Below are 19,145 nucleotides of genomic sequence, written 5' to 3'. Positions count from 1 at the left end.
AAAACCTCTACTACTGTTGATTCTTCTATTTCCTTTTCTAATCATTCTTTTATAGGAGTTTGGTTGGTGCTCTGCAATACTTAACTATTACTCGACCTGATCTTGCTATTTCTGTTAATCAAGCTTGTCAGTATATGCATAATCCAACTAATGGTCATTTTTGTGCTGTTAAGAGGCTTCTTCGGTATCTTAAAGGCACTCTTTCTCATGGCTTATGCTTTACTCCTGGTTCTTTTGATCTTCAAGTTTTCTTCGATGCTGATTGGGCTAGTGATTCCTCTGATCGTTGGTCTGTTTCTGGGTATTGTGTGTTTTTTGGTCCCAATCTTATTTCTTGGGTTGCCAAGAAACAACCTACAGTTGCTCACTCCTCCACTGAAGCCGAATATCGGTCTTTAGCTCAGGCAACAGCTGAAGTTTCTTGGCTCAAAATGCATTTTGCTGACATGCGTTGTCACAACCCAAACCCGTCCCTGTAGGTTTAGCGTCATGACCGGCCAGTAATCATAGATTACCTACGACCTCTGTACAAATGAGTCTGTAATATAAGATACGGGGCTTAGCAGAAGTTTAAAAGTCAAAGAATTTTATCCATTGAGCTGTGCATATATGAGGAGAGCAAATATGTTAAGCCAAGTTTTGTTTCAAAAATACCTTTATCAAAAGTACAAGCCATGTAACACAAGTACATTTCATGTTTTACAAAATGTAACCCCAACTATATACAAATACAAAACAAATAACTACACAAAATAGGAGTCAGACAAGCATGGCTCCTCTCATGCTTGATTACTTCACTCTGAAACTCCACAAAAGGCTGACTTGGGTAGACTCGAGGCTATCTAGCTCTGATGTTCAGCTTGCCCACCTACATTTACATATATAAATAATTAGTGGGCTAATGCCCAATGGGTAATAACAGAATAAAGAGGTTTTATGAATGAAGTTTAACAATATTACGAATAACAAATTTTAACATCAATACCCATTCAAACTAACATGTATTACATTCGATAGAATAACAATGTCGTTATAGCAATAGAACCTCGAGAGTCAATCAAAATATCATATCCAATTATCCAATGGGCCATGATATTAATCTCCCCCAGGCAAGGGTCAATGGTTGAGTCATGAATACATTTTCAAAAGGGAACTTCATTCATTCATAAGAGACTAAAATTTCAATAAACCAATCATACATCGATTTCGATAAACCAATCATACATCCGTCGCTCGAGCGGTCTGCAAAGGTACTGGATACATGAAATTCTCGCTCGATGGTCGCTCGAGCGAAAGACGGGAGAAAAAGGTCCTCGCTCAAGCGCCACTTTTGTCGCTCGAGTGGATTATAAAATTTCAGAAACTTCTAGGAGCCCGAATTCCACGCTCGAGCGTGGACTTCCTCGCTCGAGTGGACAACATGAATTCTGGAATTTCCAGAACTGTGTTTGAAGTTCAAACATGGTTCTCAAAGCTTCAAATTGTGGGGTTTTGGTACAAAAACATGGAGAATCACTATGTAACATAAAAATTTGCTTCCAATTGAAATCATTTATTCAAAATCATGGCAAATTCTCAACCGTTAACTTCAATTTCAAGTTGTAAAATAATGTTTAATTCAAATTGGATGTATAACTCTTCAAAACATATTCAAAACATAATTAAGTAACATGAAAAGCATGAGGACATGAAGGATTCTCCAAAATGATGTATGATTGTGCCATGCATGAATGAATTCCATGAAATTCCAACTCATATATGCATGCATGTAAGCTATTCAACTCTATTCTTCCATTTCTTGATACTCATAGCTCATCTTCTTCAACAACATGCCAATGAGTTCAAAAATGAGAGGAATTCAACTTCTATATGCCATGCCTACATGAATTAGTGTTGAGTGCCATATCTCGTGTTGAATTTAAGTGTGGTCTTAGCTTGATTCTCCAATTCTCTAGCAATTCCCTACAATTTCTCATTCTTCTCTCTAAAGTGTTGAGTTCAACTCCCCTCTCTCTCTCAAATCTTAGCCCAAGAGTGTATATAATGAGCTCATAAGCTTAAGTTGAGCCTTATATAAGATGTAATTAGTTTAGCCTAATCAAAGTCGATTAAGGTTAATTAACTAGGCTTAATTCTATTTAATCCAATCAGTTTATTCTAATTATTTTGATCCAAATCAAATTTCAATTGAAGTCACCATAAAATTTTAAATATTCCAATTAGCCTATTGGGCTAGTCAATTTCAGCTTCTAAAGTCGTTTAGGTTCTCAATTACCGACTCTAAGCTATCAATTTAAACAGATATTTCATATGTTAATAGATAATTATAGAATTAAACATGTAATCACAAAATCAAGCACATAATCATGCAATTAAACTCATTAAAACTATATAATGTACTAGTTTGGAGGTCGGGGTCGTCACATGCGTGTTTCTTTGTCTATTCCCACTGTCTGGTGTGATAATCTCTGCCATCTTGTAATAATCCCGATCCACAATTAGCCACTAATCGGTAATAAAGGATGTTAATGAGAGGATTAAAACGAATTATGTGTTTATTATGTATTTTGCTTGATATTTGGCTTTTTATCTGTTACTTGTAGAAATATCTGTTTTGAATTCCGCTTTAATATGTAAATTGAGGACCTCATCGGCATCCGAAATCGGAATTGATTACATCAATAGGTTATTTGGAATTTTTAGAATCATATGGCAAGTTTGATTAAAAATTGATTTAGAACGATTCATTAAGTTGCGTTTGGCAAGCCTTATGTTTTAATTAATGTATTTTAGCCTCATAACTATATATGCATCACATTTAGCACATTTGAGCTCATTTCTTTCATTTCCCCTTAGTGCAAAAATTTGAGAGTTTGTTTTAGAGAGTGAGAGAGTGCAATTCTAGAGAGAGAAAGGTAGAGATTAAAGAGAAATTGAAGGCTATAGCTTGAATTGATTAAAGATTGTGCAAATATCTAGCTATTGAGGGCTCTAGGTAAGCTTACAACCTCTAGATTGTGTAACTAAGTCATTTAACATGAAATTTCTTCAAGATTAAGAGTTTGAATGTGTACATTGAGCTTAGAATAAAGATTTGAGTTGCAATTCATGCATGCATGTGCATTTTCTCACAAATTGAGCATGAACTCCAAGAATTCTCTCATGCATGTTTGAAATTCACCTTCATTTGGGGAAATCATCAAGTTTCAAGTTGTATTGTGGTGTTTGATCATGTTTTGAGAGGTTTGATACAAGAAAAATTCATGCATGTTGTGTTCATAAACATTCATTATGTTTTAAGTTGAAATTATGAGTTTTTAACAAACTCTTGGGCCATGATTTTATGAAATACTTCTTAATTCATCATGTTTTACAAGTTTACTTTGTTATCTCAAGTTTTGGGGCCCAAGAGATGCGTTTTGGATGGTGGAATTCGAGTTTTGATCTTGGGAGGTCAATCTGGATTTTCCAGAAATTTGACCCACACTCGAGCGGGGACTTTCACGCTCGAGCGTGAACTTTGAACACATGCAACACGCTCGAGCGTGGGTCGAGCGCCCGTCGAGCGTGAAAACCTTGCATCTAGTACTTTTTTGAGTTTACAGTCCGCTCGAGTGGGGAAAGCCATGCTCGAGCGGAGCCTTCATTGTCTGCATGTCTGCTCGAGCGGGGAAACCCACGCTCGAGCGTAGACCTTATTTTCAGAAAATTTGACTAAGTGTTCCAATTCATGTTTTGGCATCCTCATTGCATCTAGGGCATTCCTAAGACCTAATTAAACTTTGATAATGAGTATGGATTAGAAACACACTAAGTGTAGAATGTACTAAGTTATGAGATTCAAGAGTGTGTTTTGAGCAATGTGTTAAGCAAGAAACCTATGTATAAGAAAGTTAAGCTGTGTTGGCTACGTGAATGTGTAATAATGAGATGTGTTGTGTTATGTACCTTTGTGTTTGTAAGTCAACGTCTGAAGATTGATTAACCGTTTGCGAGAACCACTGTGAGTAACGTAATGGTAAAGATACGTTTATATGAATTATGTTCCAAATGAAATGTGATAAGTTCTGATTTCTGAAATAATATCTGTTTTCGTGAACGAATATTCCATGTTTGAAACCTATTATGGCATCCATAGATAGTCCCAAGTCATGGGGGGCGGTATGAAAATGCGGGTCCATGACATACAAGTAATTACGAGATCTCGTTAGCCACTTCATTGTGGTGATATGTGTTTAATCGGTATCCGGAACCGATTACTCTAGTCGGAAGACGTTCTGTGATGTGTTCTATGAGATGTACCATTAGTATGTTCTGATATGAGAATGATTATGCTATGATCTATTTTACATGTATGATATGTTCGGAGTTCGTTCACTTACCCATTTACCTTAATGTTATTCATTGGGCTTTAGCTCATTGTGTGTATATATATATATAGGTGAGCATTTTGGAGCCCGAGCCTGAAGGCTTTTGTCTGGATCTGTGTTCTGTTGTCAGCCAACCATTGTGCCTCACGTGGAGGTTTCCGAAGTGTCCTGTGTTTAAGATCTGTTGGTTCTGTGTATATGTATAACTTAATTTAATTCTATTGGGCTGGACTTAAGTTACTACTATGTGTGTGGGTATAATGTATGTATGACTTTTGGTTATTGCATATAAAGTTTTTAAATATTCTGTTTCATATAAATCAGCACAGCTCATTGGACAATTATATTTATGTATTTGCTTCCGCTAGCCCCTTAATCTTGTTAGGCAGGTTTGGGTCGTGACAGAGTGGTATCAGAGCACGAGTTATACCGCACACACGTGTCCATATGAGCTATACGTTGTCTTAGAAATGAAATGGGGACATTGCATTATCATGTGTAAGTATGTGAACTATTATTGAACACGTCCTTATTGAAAATGAATTGAAATGAAACCTTTGTGCATGATCAAAGAAATTAAGTGGAATAACATATAGTGTTAATTTCAATACCGAATGTGGAACCTATGTGAACACAAACGTATGAAAGTGAAGGATCATGTGACTGTATCTGAATTGAAATAAAAGTATAAACGCGTTTGATATGAAATAAAATGTGAGAACAGTGAGAACTTTTCTTATATTAATAAACACCTGTTTGTGTGTAACCAATGGAAATGACAAGGAGTATAGACGAATCTGAATCTTCTGACACTAGAATTAGCCAGTTAGAAAGAATGGTTGAAGCCTTAACCGAAAATCTGAAACAACAGCAACAAGGGCAAATACATGTGCTTGAACCAACTAATTATGATGTGATAACCCTGACACAGAAATACAATAAAATGAAACCACCAGAATTTTAGGGGGTTATTGAACCGTTGAAAGCTGAGGCTTGGGTCTTAGGAACCGAGAAAATATTTGAAGTATTTCCGTGTACTGAGGCACAGAAAGTTTTGCTGGCAGCATTCACACTCAAGGAAGAAGCTAGGAGATGGTGGATGTTAGTACGGAATGATAATGAGGGTGTGACATCTTCACTAAGCTTCTTTCTCCTGCCAGATTTCATTATTTGTAGTCCAAACTAATGGTCTTTCCTTCCCCCATCAGTTTGTAGGGGCGTGATAAGGAGTTGATCATAGGGTCCATAAGCTGCAGCAGTAGGACTCATCTAGTATGTCCAGATCATGCTGAGAAGGATTATGTAACTGTTAGTCCAGATGTACAAGAGGTTGTTAGAGTCAGTTAGTTAGTTAGACTAGTCTGTTAGAAGGCACATGTATAATAGATATAGTTAAGAGTGTGTACAAAGTTTCTTGTATAAAATACTATGTGGTTCTTCAGATTTGATATGAATGGAAAATATCTTTTAGTATATCATTTTCTTCACTTCTATCCTCCTTACACTAGGAGCCATCAATGATTACTTTATATTCCTACAAACAACCATCAAGAAAATTAGAGTTTGCGAAAACATAAGAGTGAATTTCAATTCCTGGATGGGGTTTTGTAAGCAATAATAACCCTTGAATTGAGGGCTGGTTATCCACATCCTGAACACCCTGTCATATATGTAAATATGATACCAATTCCTTTGCTAAATTAAAAGCCTAAACACTAGACACCATAATACCGGTAAACGCTATTCTATTGCGTTGTTTCCATATAACCCACAACAGTTCCATGATATGATTAATGATCTCAGGCTCAGGAGATTGTTGTCTCCAGCTGTCTAACCAAGCGGGGAAAGTCATTGGTTCTCCGTGTGAAAAATCCAAGCCCAAAGAACTATCCCTTCAAATCCGCTGTGATTCGGGACATTTGAAAAATAAATGTTCTAGAGTTTCATCTTCCTGCTTGCATCGTGGACAAAAAGCATCATCGATCATATCCCGACATTTCAAGAAATACTTGACTGGAAGAATATTATGCAAACACTTCCAAATAAACATAGACCATTTTAGAGGGATTTGAAGCTTCCATAACCATAACCAAACTGGATTATTCCGATCATCAACCAATTGTTTCTAGTGAAGTAAGATTTCCAACGCTTTCCAATAACCCGACTTGACAGAGTAAGGACCAGATTTAACACCAAAATTGTCTATCAGGATGAGACATGACAGGAATATGAATACATTGTATATGCTGAATGCAAGATATAGGAAAAAACAAACTCAATAAATTGATCCTCCAACAATGAGACGGTTTGTCAATAAAATGCGAAACAATGAGAGAGAAGAAATTTATGTCCAACCCTTGGCCAATAAGTGGGTTATCTATGGCAGGAATCCATTCTTCCTCAAAGGGATTAATTTGTTCCCCGTTCCCAACAACCTATTTAAGACCAGAAAAGAGTAGGTCTCTATCCCAAAGAATACTCCGCCAACCCCAAGAAGCGTTTGAACTTGACTTCACCTTGTCAAACCCCACATTACTACAATATTTGCCCAAAAGGACCATTGAAAGAAGAGAATCCGGATTAGATCACAATCGCCAAGCTTGTTTAGCTAGCAAGGCTTGGTTAAGACAGTGAAGGTCTCTAAATAAACCCAAGACCTCCCCAAGCCAATGGTAGACAAACCTTGTCCCATTGCCGCCAGCAAAACCCTCTGCCCTTGGTAGACTTCCAGAAAAATTTTCGAATGATACAATCTAATTTATGTAACACATACCGAGGAATTTTAAAAACAAGAAAAAGAGTATAAGGGAATGGACTGAAGGACATGTCTAACCAGCGTACTACGCCCCACCATATTAAGCAAACTGCATTTCCAGCTCTGAAGTTTGCTCTAAATTTTCTCTGTCAATGCTCTGAAGACCTTAATTTTCTTAGGTATTGTAAAATCTGATGTTGCCCCCATATACACCCTTGGCTTACTAACACAACGAATCTGAAAAATGGAGTCCGACAAATGTAATTGTGAGGGGGTAATATTCGGACTAACAAACAATTTAGATTTTGAGAAGTTAATTTTAGGGCCCGACTATTCGTAAAAAGATTTTAAAAACCATTGGAGACACCAAACTTCTTCGGCGCAAAAGTTCATAAAAATAAAAATGTCATCATCAAAGAGGAGGTGAGACATTGGAGGAGAATTCTCACTAATACAAATTCCTCGGCAAATATTGCTTTCACCCATATGGACAAAACCAGCAGTCAAAACTTGCATGACCAGAATAAATAAATATGGAGATAAAGGATCACCTTGGCGTAAACCCGATTTGGGTTCAAAAAAGTGGGACTGTTGGCCACTCACCAGAACAGAAAAGGAGACCGTTCGAACACATTGATTTATCAATAAAATCCATTTTTCCGAAACTCATTTTCCTAAGAATTTGTTTCAAAAAATCCCAATTGACCCGATCATAAGCCTTGTTCATGTCCAGTTTCATTCCAAAGAAAACTATTTTACCGTATTTCCGTTTCTTGATAAATAAAATTAGTTCATGGGCTAAAAACACATTGTCAGCAATAAGGCGACCTTTCACAAAAGCATTTTGATGTAAGGAAATTAATTCGGGCAAAACCTCACTCAAACAATTGTCCAAAACCTTAGCTCCAAGCTTATAAATTACATTACAAAGACTGATTGGTTGGTAATCATGAACTGTTAAAGGGTTTTTCTTTTTTGGGACAAGACAAATAAAAGTTTTATTAAATTCCTGTAAAAGAAAACCAGAATTTAAAAAAGTAAGAACAGCTTCAGCCACCTTGCCACCCACAATATTCCAAAATTTTTGATAAAACCCAGCAATGAAACCATCAGGGCCAAGTGCTTTGAATTTACCCATTTGAAAAAGAGCCGTGATGACTTCAGAACCAAAAAAAAGGTTTATCCAATAAGGCTTTATTATGGGCAAAAAGATGATTAATTTCAACATGCAACAAATCAAAATTAACAAAATCACCTGAATCAAGGCCGTGATTTGTAGTCGATGTTGATGCCAAATTGGTTTGGAACAAAGTGGTGAAGTGTTGAACAAAATGTTGCTGAAGTTGGTCTTGAGCTATTATGAGGGAGCCATCATCCAATTGTAAACAAGTAATTCTGTTCCGTTGTATCCTCCAAGTGACCATTCTGTGAAAAAATTTATTATCCCGGTCTACTTTTGCAAGCCAAAACTACTTTGAGCGTTGAACCCAGTAAAATTCCTGCTTTTGCAACAAGTCATCCAATCTATTCCACAATTCCCAGTCAGCTTGAACATCACTCTCCACGTGTATGTTTTGTTGAACGCTGTGAAGGTGTCTACGTAAACCTGCAATCTAACCCTCCACGCGTCTGGTCGCTAGACTACTCCAATTGCGTAAATGCTTCATCACAAATTTTTGCTTTTGGGCCACTGCATATTGACTAGATCCATGAGCTTCAGCCTGCCATGCTTTTTGACCAATCTAGCCTACATTATGCTCTAACAGCCATACCGCTTCAAAATGGTATATTCGAGGTGCAGATACCCGTTGGAACATAGTATCTAAAATGGGACTATGCTCTGACCTTTGAATAGGTAACACTGTTAGAACAACACACGGAAATGCATCAAACCAATCTGATGAGACCAAACAGCGATCTAGCCATTCATAGATAACATCTGCCCCGTTCGGTTATTGCACCAATTAAAAAAGACACCTTTGGGAGGTAAATCAATTAATTTGTGTGTAAAAATGAAATCATTAAGATCCGTAGTACCTCGCAACATGGACTTGCAAAGGCTCCATCTTTCGGAACTGGTGCAAATTTGATTAAGATCGCCAATTATTACATAAGGGCCATGTAAGTTGTGAATAACACTAGTTAGCATTTGCCAAACCGCTTTTCGCTGTGCTATTTGCGGATGTCCATAGAACAAAATAAGGAACCATACCCGCTTCCTCAGATTCGCCACTCGCAATTGAATGAATTGTTATGCTGGTGAACCACCATTATATGAAGTCCCTCCGTCCACACCACCTACAAACCTCCACTGAGTCCATTACTATCCACTCCACACCAATGTTGCATCCCAAAAGAAGCATGTAACTGTGTAAGTGCTTAACATGAAGATTTAGTTTCCATTAAGAAAAGCAAACCGGGCTTATGTAGTTGGGTCAATTGTTTAGCTGTTCGAACTGTTAGGGGGTGACCCAACCCCCTACAGTTCCAGCTTAAAAGCTTCATGGCTGTGGCGGAGGTTGTTGTGGGACAACCTCCGGTGAAACCCTTAACATGACGTCTTCAGTCGGTGCGAAAGCCAAATCCATAATTCTAGCAGTTTCCATAGCCACATAGAATCTCTCCATAGCATATTAGCATCCCAATCTGGAATGTTTGAACTGTGAATCAGCTCATGTTCTGCTGAACTATTGCCAGACAGATAACCCTAGTCCACTGCCTGAAAACCACCTGTCTGTGCTTCATGCCGACCCCGTTTTCGAGTAAGCTGTGAGGAGCGTTCACCCTCGTAAAACTACTGAGTAACCAGCATAATTCTCGACGATGAAATCTCACCCACCGACCACCATTTCCTCTATTTTTTTGTCGCCAAGTCAGAGGCTTGCGTTGGCAGTCACGACATCGCCGCGAACAAGACACATCTGAGCTGACCACCCCGTGACGAACATGACAACTAACGTGAAGACCAGTCTGACGGTGTAAATCAGAATCCGAGAACTTACAGATGCTAACCTCCCACTGTGGGTCTTTAAATTCATCTGTTGCCTCCATGGGATCTAGTCGTTGGCGTTCCAAACAACCATCTTTCAGCGTTTGGGCGGTGGTTCATCCTAATAGGCAGTGTTATGTAGAGCTTGAACTTCCAATGAAAGAAGGCTCGGTTCTGACGTTCCATTAGTCATCCCAGACTCACCCCAGCTACAGGATCAACCCATGTGGTGAAAGAAGTATTTAAAGGGGACCCAGAAACAATGGTAGGAGATAGGCCCGCTTGTTGACATGGCTCAGTAGGAAAACTGTCCTCTTGGACCTCAAATGACAATAGCCCAATTGAAATATGAGAGAGTATAGGGTCCACAGGCCCAAGCCCCGTATCCCTGCCCACGGATGAACTGGATTCTCCTGGTCGAGAGTGAACTAAAACTTGATGCAGTAAATGGCTCTCCCCCTGTGGAATGTTGAATCGGCCATCATTATAATAAGAGAAAAATTTGGGATCATGAAAATGATCATGAAAGAGTTATGATCTTTGGATTACCTTGATTAGTGTGTGGTGCTTTATTTTAAGTGTAATCCAAGGGTCACAAAACTTTCATGATTATTTTCATAAAAGATTTTTCATGATACCTAACATTGCTATTATAATAACTCCGTTGTAATCTATCTACTACTAGTTCAACCTCCTCATCACTGCTACTCAAATGTTGACTACCTGTTCTTTGTCCTTCACGCGGTAGGGAAAGCCCATCAACAATCTCTTCTTCAACCACCAACTGGCCAGCATTAATGCCCAATGCCTGCAATTCACCTTCCCACCTACTTCACACCGAGTCAAACTCAATAACTGAGTTCACGGGATCTGCCGATAACGAGTGAATAGCATGTTGAAACTCAGCTATGGACGAACCAAAAGCAGGGCCCTCCGCCTCCCCTTGCGGTTGCATGGCGTTCGAACCACCCTATGAAAGAGAATCTGCGACCAACTGACCCTCATCCATGTGTGCCTGATCCTAGCTCTGATCCCATCCTTCAACAAACCGATCCAAATGGCCCTACGCACCCATAGTCTCATCCCCATCGTTAGAGAAAGAAAGGTCTTCTGGCATGTTGTAGACACCCCATTTTTGACCGTTCTCAAGACTTGGACATCACCGTTTGAACACTAGGTGATCATCCATATTCGTGTTCGTCTTGAGTTCTCGGAGGTTTCGGTCGCGCGCCTTGCCTCAAGACCTCTCAACTTGTTTGTTTTGTACATAGCTGTACACCAAACACTTGTGTTTTTGCTTCTGAGGGCATGGAATGACTTGTTGGCCATCCCCACACCTCACCGGCCTTGGCTTAAGGCCACCGGCCCTGTTTTCTTGCTACCAGCCAAATATTTTGGTCGGTCGGCAATGTTTTTGGTCGGTCGGCCATTTTTGTTGATCAATCGGCCATATTTTCCAGCCAACCCCTTTCTATCTGCTTTTGGCAGATATTTTATGCCAGCTGTCACAGCTGGCATCCACAATACACCCCCTCCATACACGTGTATGGAGGGATTTGCTCCTTTATATTAGCTTCTCCAAGAAGCTTAGGAATTGGATTCCTATACGAGGAGGCCCTCTCCTCCCTTTCCAGAGGTTGAACAATCTGATATATATGATATATATCACTCTCTCTCTCTATCTCCCTCTCTCTCTTGATTTGTGTGTGTAAAAGTGTTCCAAAGGGGTTTTTGTTATTAGTTTTGCACTAAGACACCTAGTGTTACACCATACTTCGGTTACTGAGGTCTTGAGGGGTTAATTTCAGAGTTTTTGAGTTAGTTTTGATCAAAAAGAGGTGCTGAATTTAGTGTTCTTGAAGTGTTCTTCAAGGGTGAGAACTACCTCTTTTATTCCCCATTTTGCCTTAAGCTTTTAACCTATCTTGCATGCTGTTTTGAGCTTAGTGTATAACTAATAAAAGTTCTATATTTTCATGCTTAAGATGTTTGTTTAAGGTTTGTTTTGGGTTGGGGGTTGTTTACACCCTCTTAGGCTTTGTTTGACCTCTTTTTGTGCCTTTCTCTTTGGGCTTTGGAACCCCCTTATTTCGACCTTCTCACCACTGAAATCCAGAGGATTTTCAGTGGTGGAGAAGTGGTTTTGAAGTCATGTATAGGGGAGGGACACCCCTCTCCCTTTGTGTCTCATTTGCTTGTGTTTAAGGCTTATAAAGGTAACATGTTTGCTTAGCTTTATTTGGCTTCATTTCAGTGGGTATTTGGTATTAGTTTAGCATGTTATACCTCTATTTCATGTTGGTTTGATGGCCTATTGCATGCATCATGCACTTGCTTTGTAATCTCCTTTATTGTCATAATATGTATCATGCATTTAGACCATCATGCATGCATGTTTTAGCTTGACTTCATGAAGCTTTTAGCTATGTTGTGACATGCTTAAGTTCTGTTTTTGGTCTTTTAGGTCATGCTTGCCATGCTTTGTGTAGCCACTTTGCATTTTAGCTTGTTAGCTTTGGGTGTGTGAGTCATGAGCATGCTTTATTTGGGCTATTTCAGTGATTTAGAATCCCTTATCATGCTATTTCAGTCCATGTTCCATACTTGTATGCTTGCATTTACCATCCTTTCAATACTTTGAAGAGTTGTTGTTCTATGCTTTGAAAAGGGGTCATTGTGCATGCCTCTTTATTCAAGTCTTTGGGCTGCCATGTCAGTGGGTTTTGGGACTCATTTTGGCATATTATAGCTCTGTTTTTCATTGCCTAACCCATGCCATGTTTGGTTGAGGTAGTTGTAGTGGAATACTCTCTTTGTAGTCTTGAATGCCCTTGTTTTGGTGCCAATTTCTTAGCATGTTTTGGTCATATTCCATACATGTCCTAGCCTTATTTTGGTCTGCCCTAGGACTGATTTAAGTCATTTTGGTTCTTTGAGGCTTGGTTGGTATAACCATAGCTTGACCCCCTTTTGTTAGCCTCAAGTTTTGGCCTTCATTGCATGCCTTACTGACATGGCTTGGTTGATTTGGCATCATCCTTTACACATTTTCAGAGCTTAGCATGCATGCCATTTGTCTACATTAGTCTCTTTTTAAATGTGTTTAAAAGTTTCCCTTTCCATGCTTAAGTGATAGGCTAGTTAGCATGCATGTTTGCTTTGCATTTTGGTGCCTTCATCCATCACTTTTGGCCACCGTTTTTGGGTATGGCTGAGGTCTCCCATTTCGGTTTAAACCCACCTTTGCATATAGTCACATATTTGGCATGTTGCATCTTATTACATTACTTGCATAATTCGTATTCCATCATGTTTATATACTTAGTGTATTACATGATGATTAGCTAGTTGCATTACATAACCTTGTTATATACTTGGCATGTTCATGTTACATTGGCATTAGCTTGCATGCTTAGGTAGCATTGGGTTACATTGAGTTAACATGCTCATATTGCATTGCATTAGTTATATGCCTTGCATTGTATATGGCATACATACATTGCATTATGTTTGGTTTGGGGTGTCAAACTAAACATGAGGAATGAGGGACGTTCGTACTTGAAGTGACGAAACGTACCTCAATCCTCAGTCGCCGTCACTCTTGATCCAACATGATAGAGTGTGTGGCATCCATTTGTTTTGTGCATCCATTTTACATTGATATGCACACTTGGCTCCTTTGGCCATCATGCGTTGAAATGCGTGATTGGTGGCCCGAGGGTCGAGAGCCTGTAGACACCCCATTTTTTACCGTCCTCAAGACTTGGATGTCACCGTTTGAACACTCGGTGATCATCTTTGTTTGTGTTCGTCTTGAGTTCCCGGAGGTCTCGGCTACGCACCTTACCTCAGGATCTCTCGACTCGACTGTTTTGTGTTTGGTCTCGCACCAAACACTTGTGTTTTTGCTTTGGAGGGCAGGGAATGGCTTGTTGGCCATCCCCACACTCCACCGGCCATGGCTTGAGGCCACCGGTTGTGTTTTGTTGCCATCGGCCAAATGTTTGGCCGACCGGCACTCTAGATGGTCGACCGACCATCTATTTTGGTCAAATTGCATTTTTGGCTGACCAACCACTGTTTATCTGCTTTTGCAGATATTTTTATGCCAGCTGTGCTAGCCGGCATACACTTTGCTCCCCTCCATACACGTGTATGGAGGGATCTCCCTCTTAACTAGCTTACTTGAGAAGCTTTGCAAGAGTGAGCTCTATAAGAGGGAGCCTCTTCTCCCTCCATTAGGGTTAGAAAAAAATCCCAGGGGAGCTCTGGTTCTAGGATTAGCATAGTATATCTATTCTATCTCTATTTCTCACTCTCTTTTGCCTTGTGTGTGTGTTTAGTCTTACTATTGCACACAAACACCTAGTCCTACGCCTTCTCCTAGTTGTTGAGGGACCAGAAGGCTGTTCTTGGTGTTTTTGGGTGGTTTTGAGCTTGAAGAAGTTGCTGGAGCATCATTCTTGAAGAGGGTCAACAAGGGTAAGATTCTTGCTCTTTTTACCCCATATTTGCATAGTCTTTTAGCCTATCTTGAAACCTTTTTTAGACTCTGTGTATAACACATAAAAGTCTTGTTTTTGCCTGCTCTAAATAGTTGTTTAAGAGTGTTTTGTTGTTTGAGGTCGTTTGACCCCTCTTAGGGCTTGTTTGGCCCCATTTTGTGCTATTTTGGGTGAGCTCCGGGACCACCTTGTTTGGGCCTCCTCACCACTGAAATCTAGATTTCAGTGGTGAGGATGGTGCCTTGAGGTCCTAAGAAGGAGAGGGTCACCCCCTCTCCTTGTTGTCCTTGAAAAGGGTCATTTTTGCCTCATGTGTGAGCATCCTTTTTAAGTTCATGTTGGCCATGTCTTAAGTGTTATTTGTGCTTATTTTGCCATGATATAGCACTTTTTTTACTTGGTTTAGACACACCATGCTTGCTTTGCATACTTGTCTTGCAATGCCATGAAATTGCCTTAACATGTATCTAGCATTTAGACGACTATGCTTACTTGTTTTGGCTTAGCTTTGTGAAGATTTTATGCATGTTTTAGTGTGCTTGAGGATTGTTTTTAGTTTTTTGGGTCATCCATGATTTGCTTTGTATAGCTACCATGTAATCCCTCTTGTAGGCCTTAAGTATCGGACCCTCTAGCATGCTATCCTTGCATCATTTCAGTGGCTTAGAACCACTTATAGCATCATTTCAGTCCTCATGGCATGCTTGTATGCTTGCATTTGATGTCCCTTTAATGCTTTATAAGGTTGTCATCTTATGCTCCATGTTTGGCCTCTTTTGTATGATTGCATGTTTAGACCATTTAGATGCCATCTAGATGTGTTTTTGGCTTTGTTTTAACATGCTAAGACTCTGATTTTGGCTGTTCAAATCATGTCATGTTTGATTTTGCTAAGTGTAGTTCAACACATCTTTGGCTTGCCTTGAGTTTTGGCTTTGCTTGCATGCTTTGCTTACTTTAAATTAGTTGGTTTGGCACCTCTATTTTATGCAATTTCAGAGCCTAGCATGCTTGCTCTATGCCCATGTTTATCTCCTTTTAAGTGTGCTTAAAAGTTGTCTCTTTGTGCTTAAGTGTCGAACCATGTTTGTATGCATCATTGTATGTTTAGATACTTGGTTCATGACATGTTGTTGCATGCTTGAATAGTGTTGCGTTTGGCATGCATTTCTTGTTAAGTTGTCTAACATGTTATATGCCTTGCATGTATGCATGTTGACATTACACTTTGCATGCTTGTTAGTTGCATCCTTGCATGTTCATTTGCATGCTCATGTTGCATGTTTAGAGTGCATGCTTAGGTTGTATTTGACATGCATGCCTTGCCTCTTGAATTGAGTATGATAGAAGTTAGGCCTCATTTGTTTGTTTGGTTTGCATTACATTTGAAATCAAAATGCACAACTTGGTTCCTTGGGCCATCACGCATTGAAATGCGCAATTGGTGGTCCGAGAATCAAGTACCATGCTCCTTTGAGTCATGAATATAATAAGGAGTGTGGTTAGTGCAAACATTGCTTGAAATGCATTGCCATGCCATGTCTTGCCCTCTGCTGCTGTCAAAACAGGTTTCTGCAGACAAAGATGGCCGGTCGACTACATAGAGTGCCGATCGACCAAAAGTTTGTGGCCGAGAGCTCAATCAATGGTTGATGACCATCCTGCCATGGTCGGTGACCATTTGTCTTAGCCGGTGGTGTTCCACAGTGTCCATAGAGTGCTCCCTGGGACTTTTGCAATTTTCAGAGGAGCAGGGCAGGGAAAACAGAGGCAACTTTTGCATGGCGACGGGTTTCCGAGCAAATCCGAGCACGCATGCATCGGACCCTCTTCCCGAGGTATTTTATCGCTTTCTTTACTTAATTGATTTGTTAATTAATTGAGTGGTCTGTAATATTTAATTAGCTTGTAGGTTAGTTAAATCTGTATTATTCTTTTGGTCCCTCCGAGCGAGGGCGAATTTGTAATAAGTGTGGGTGCGTGTGTGCATGTTTTCCAACCCCCACTTCTTTCTCCCTTTTACTTACCTGCTTTGATGGTTAGTATTAGGGCATATTTAATTTAGCATACCTTATGCTATGCATGCATGTATCATTCATCAGTATTGCATGCATCGGGCTCGGCGCATCATGCTAACTGCATAAGTATTTCAAATCTAACTTGAATATGTGCATCAAATGGTTGCATTTCACATGCCATCCTAGGATTAGCCGAGCCTATCCTAATTGCATTCTGTATGCGTTACATTAGGCACTTAACATGGACTTGGATCATACATTGATTGCTAATAAGTTCTTTGTTTTGGCTTGGAGTACACTGTAAGTATTTTGTGCTTTAGCATCTCACACGAGTGTGAATGTTAACATGACAGCATGCTTACCATGTGGCTAGATGCTTATGTGATATGAACTGCCTGAATACTTGTGGGTGAAGGTTGGATTGCTTGAGTTGGAACAACTCATCAAAATCCGTGTTTTAGCCTACTCGCAAGTGGCAAATTTCAAAACATTTTCAAACAAACGGATATGCGATGCTTTGTTCCAAATTAGGCGATCTAGTCTATGCTTGTTTTGTTGTACGCATCACATAGTAATTCTAACTAATTAACCGAAATAAGAACACATAACACTTTCAAAATTGGATATCATGGTTAGTAGAGGCTGATCTTCGGATCGGGCGAGAGAGGGTGCTCATAGCTGACCTTCCCCAATCGTACCCAAGTTCCCGAGCCGAGGCAACTTTGGTAATGACGAACACGTGGCCTTAGACAAACGAGTCAGGGTTTCCTAAATTCTCCCTTTAAAAAAAAAATATTTAGGTGGCGACTCTTTATCTGGCAAAGCAGTCCATGTTTGGCACTTCTTTTCTAAAAATCTGTTTTCCAAAACGATTTACCAGATTTGGACTCTTTGGTTCAGATTAAGAACCGTGACAATTTGAGAGTCCTGAACTGTAGTGAACCCAATATGAACAGAACAGGACTCATCCTCCCGGGGTGTTCGGGGACGTTTACAGTTTCTGGCGACTCCGCTAGGGAAATTAGAGAACTTGACTCGAACTCGTGATATCTTGTTTTGACTACACTTATGTGTTTCTTTGCATTGCATTTGCATTGGTGCGCCTAGGACACCGTGTTTGCCGTATGCTATTCCTGAACGGTTTGCCGAAGGCTCGCTTTGCGAAGCGTTCCATAAAGCTGACCGGTTGCGGGCTCTGCCACGATGGGAACACAAACCCCGGTTTTACCGGGACACCCTTTTTGACCATTCGACCTAGTGCATATTCGGAATCCATAGTGACCATTCCGAACTAGGACAGGTTACTTACCCGATGTTAGGTTGTTTGAAACCGCTGCGTGCGTAGTGAAACCCTAGCTCCTGACAAAATAGGACAGGGAAACCCTACCCCAACATAGGGGTGTTTTCGTTCTCATTTACTTGCTATGTGCTTTTAGAGTATATCTCTACAGGGAATGTGCATATCAGTTTGCAAGTTTGAATACCAGGCCTGAGGGCATCAGTATCAGTGTTTTGAGGAATCAGTTATATCTGCGGGTATCAAACTCAGTTTTCGGACAGTGATTTTGGAGAACAGTGATCAGTAGTAGAGTACAGCTATGCAGTCATGTCTTGTTCCGTCTGGGCTAAACTATTGCTTGTTTTCCCTTTCAATTCAGAGATTTGGGTTCAGACACTTAGTGTTCTCCTTCGCTGAGGCAAGATAGATATCTAATTCGTCAGTCATCGTTCAGTTCAGCGGACTTATGATAACCCAAAGTTCAGAGGAAATTGTGGTTATGGCAGCCGCGTTAGACCAAGGGATCATCTTGTAGGATGAGACCAATGTCGATGTACCGCATCCAGCCAGGTCGCCTGCTGTACACCCGATCTGGACCCTCAAGTTGTATCAGGCTCGTGAGCCCACCACGTTTGAGTTAATGGGAATGATCGGCGACCTCCAGAGATCCGTGGCCGATTTGGCCTATGGAATGTCGGCTTCGCCACCAGCTGCACCGTATGCCGGGGATTTCATACCACAGGAGCCCCCGCTACTGGGGTAGATTGTGATCGAGCACAGCCAGCCAAAGGTTGCCTCCAGCTACAGCAACGATGTGTCAACAACAACCGGGTTTCGCTCTGATGTAGTAATCCAAACCCTCGATCAGGCTGAGGCTAGAGGTAAGAACAAAGTGGGAACAGATGCTGATCCTGTTAGACAACTACTGTGGGCAGTCGAGGCTTTGAAAGCTTCGGGAATGAATAAGTAGCAAGTGTTCACAATCATGACTAAAGCTATGGATGATGCTTTCCCCACTCCAACCGAAGGCAGTTCAAGCCAGGCAGAAAATCGGGATAGGCCCCGTCATGCCAAGACAGTTCCTTTCATTCCCAACCCTGCACCAGGAAAAGATCAGAAAGCCAAGGCAGTGCCTGCCGACCCTTTCGCTAGTGCGTCTAGCAAGAACCCTCAGACATCGAAGTATCTGCCTCGAGGGCGCAGAGTCTTTCACGCCCTCTACATGCCTT

General features: G+C 40.4%; 1 long non-coding RNA gene across 1 annotated transcript; it reads right to left on the bottom strand.

The window, feature by feature from the left end:
- Positions 1–625: 625 nt before the first annotated feature.
- On the bottom strand, positions 626–8,572 carry LOC145795254 (uncharacterized). Its single transcript, XR_014335861.1, has 2 exons — positions 8,381–8,572; positions 626–868 (listed from the first exon to the last, which is right to left on the bottom strand). It is a non-coding gene; the product is annotated as an uncharacterized LOC145795254 (long non-coding RNA).
- Positions 8,573–19,145: the final 10,573 nt, after the last annotated feature.

Source organism: Camellia sinensis, chromosome 7 (genome assembly GCF_055761805.1).
Source record: "Camellia sinensis isolate YWXY chromosome 7, ASM5576180v1, whole genome shotgun sequence".
Taxonomy (NCBI): domain Eukaryota; kingdom Viridiplantae; phylum Streptophyta; class Magnoliopsida; order Ericales; family Theaceae; genus Camellia; species Camellia sinensis.
This window is presented reverse-complemented; position numbering and strand designations above follow the sequence as displayed.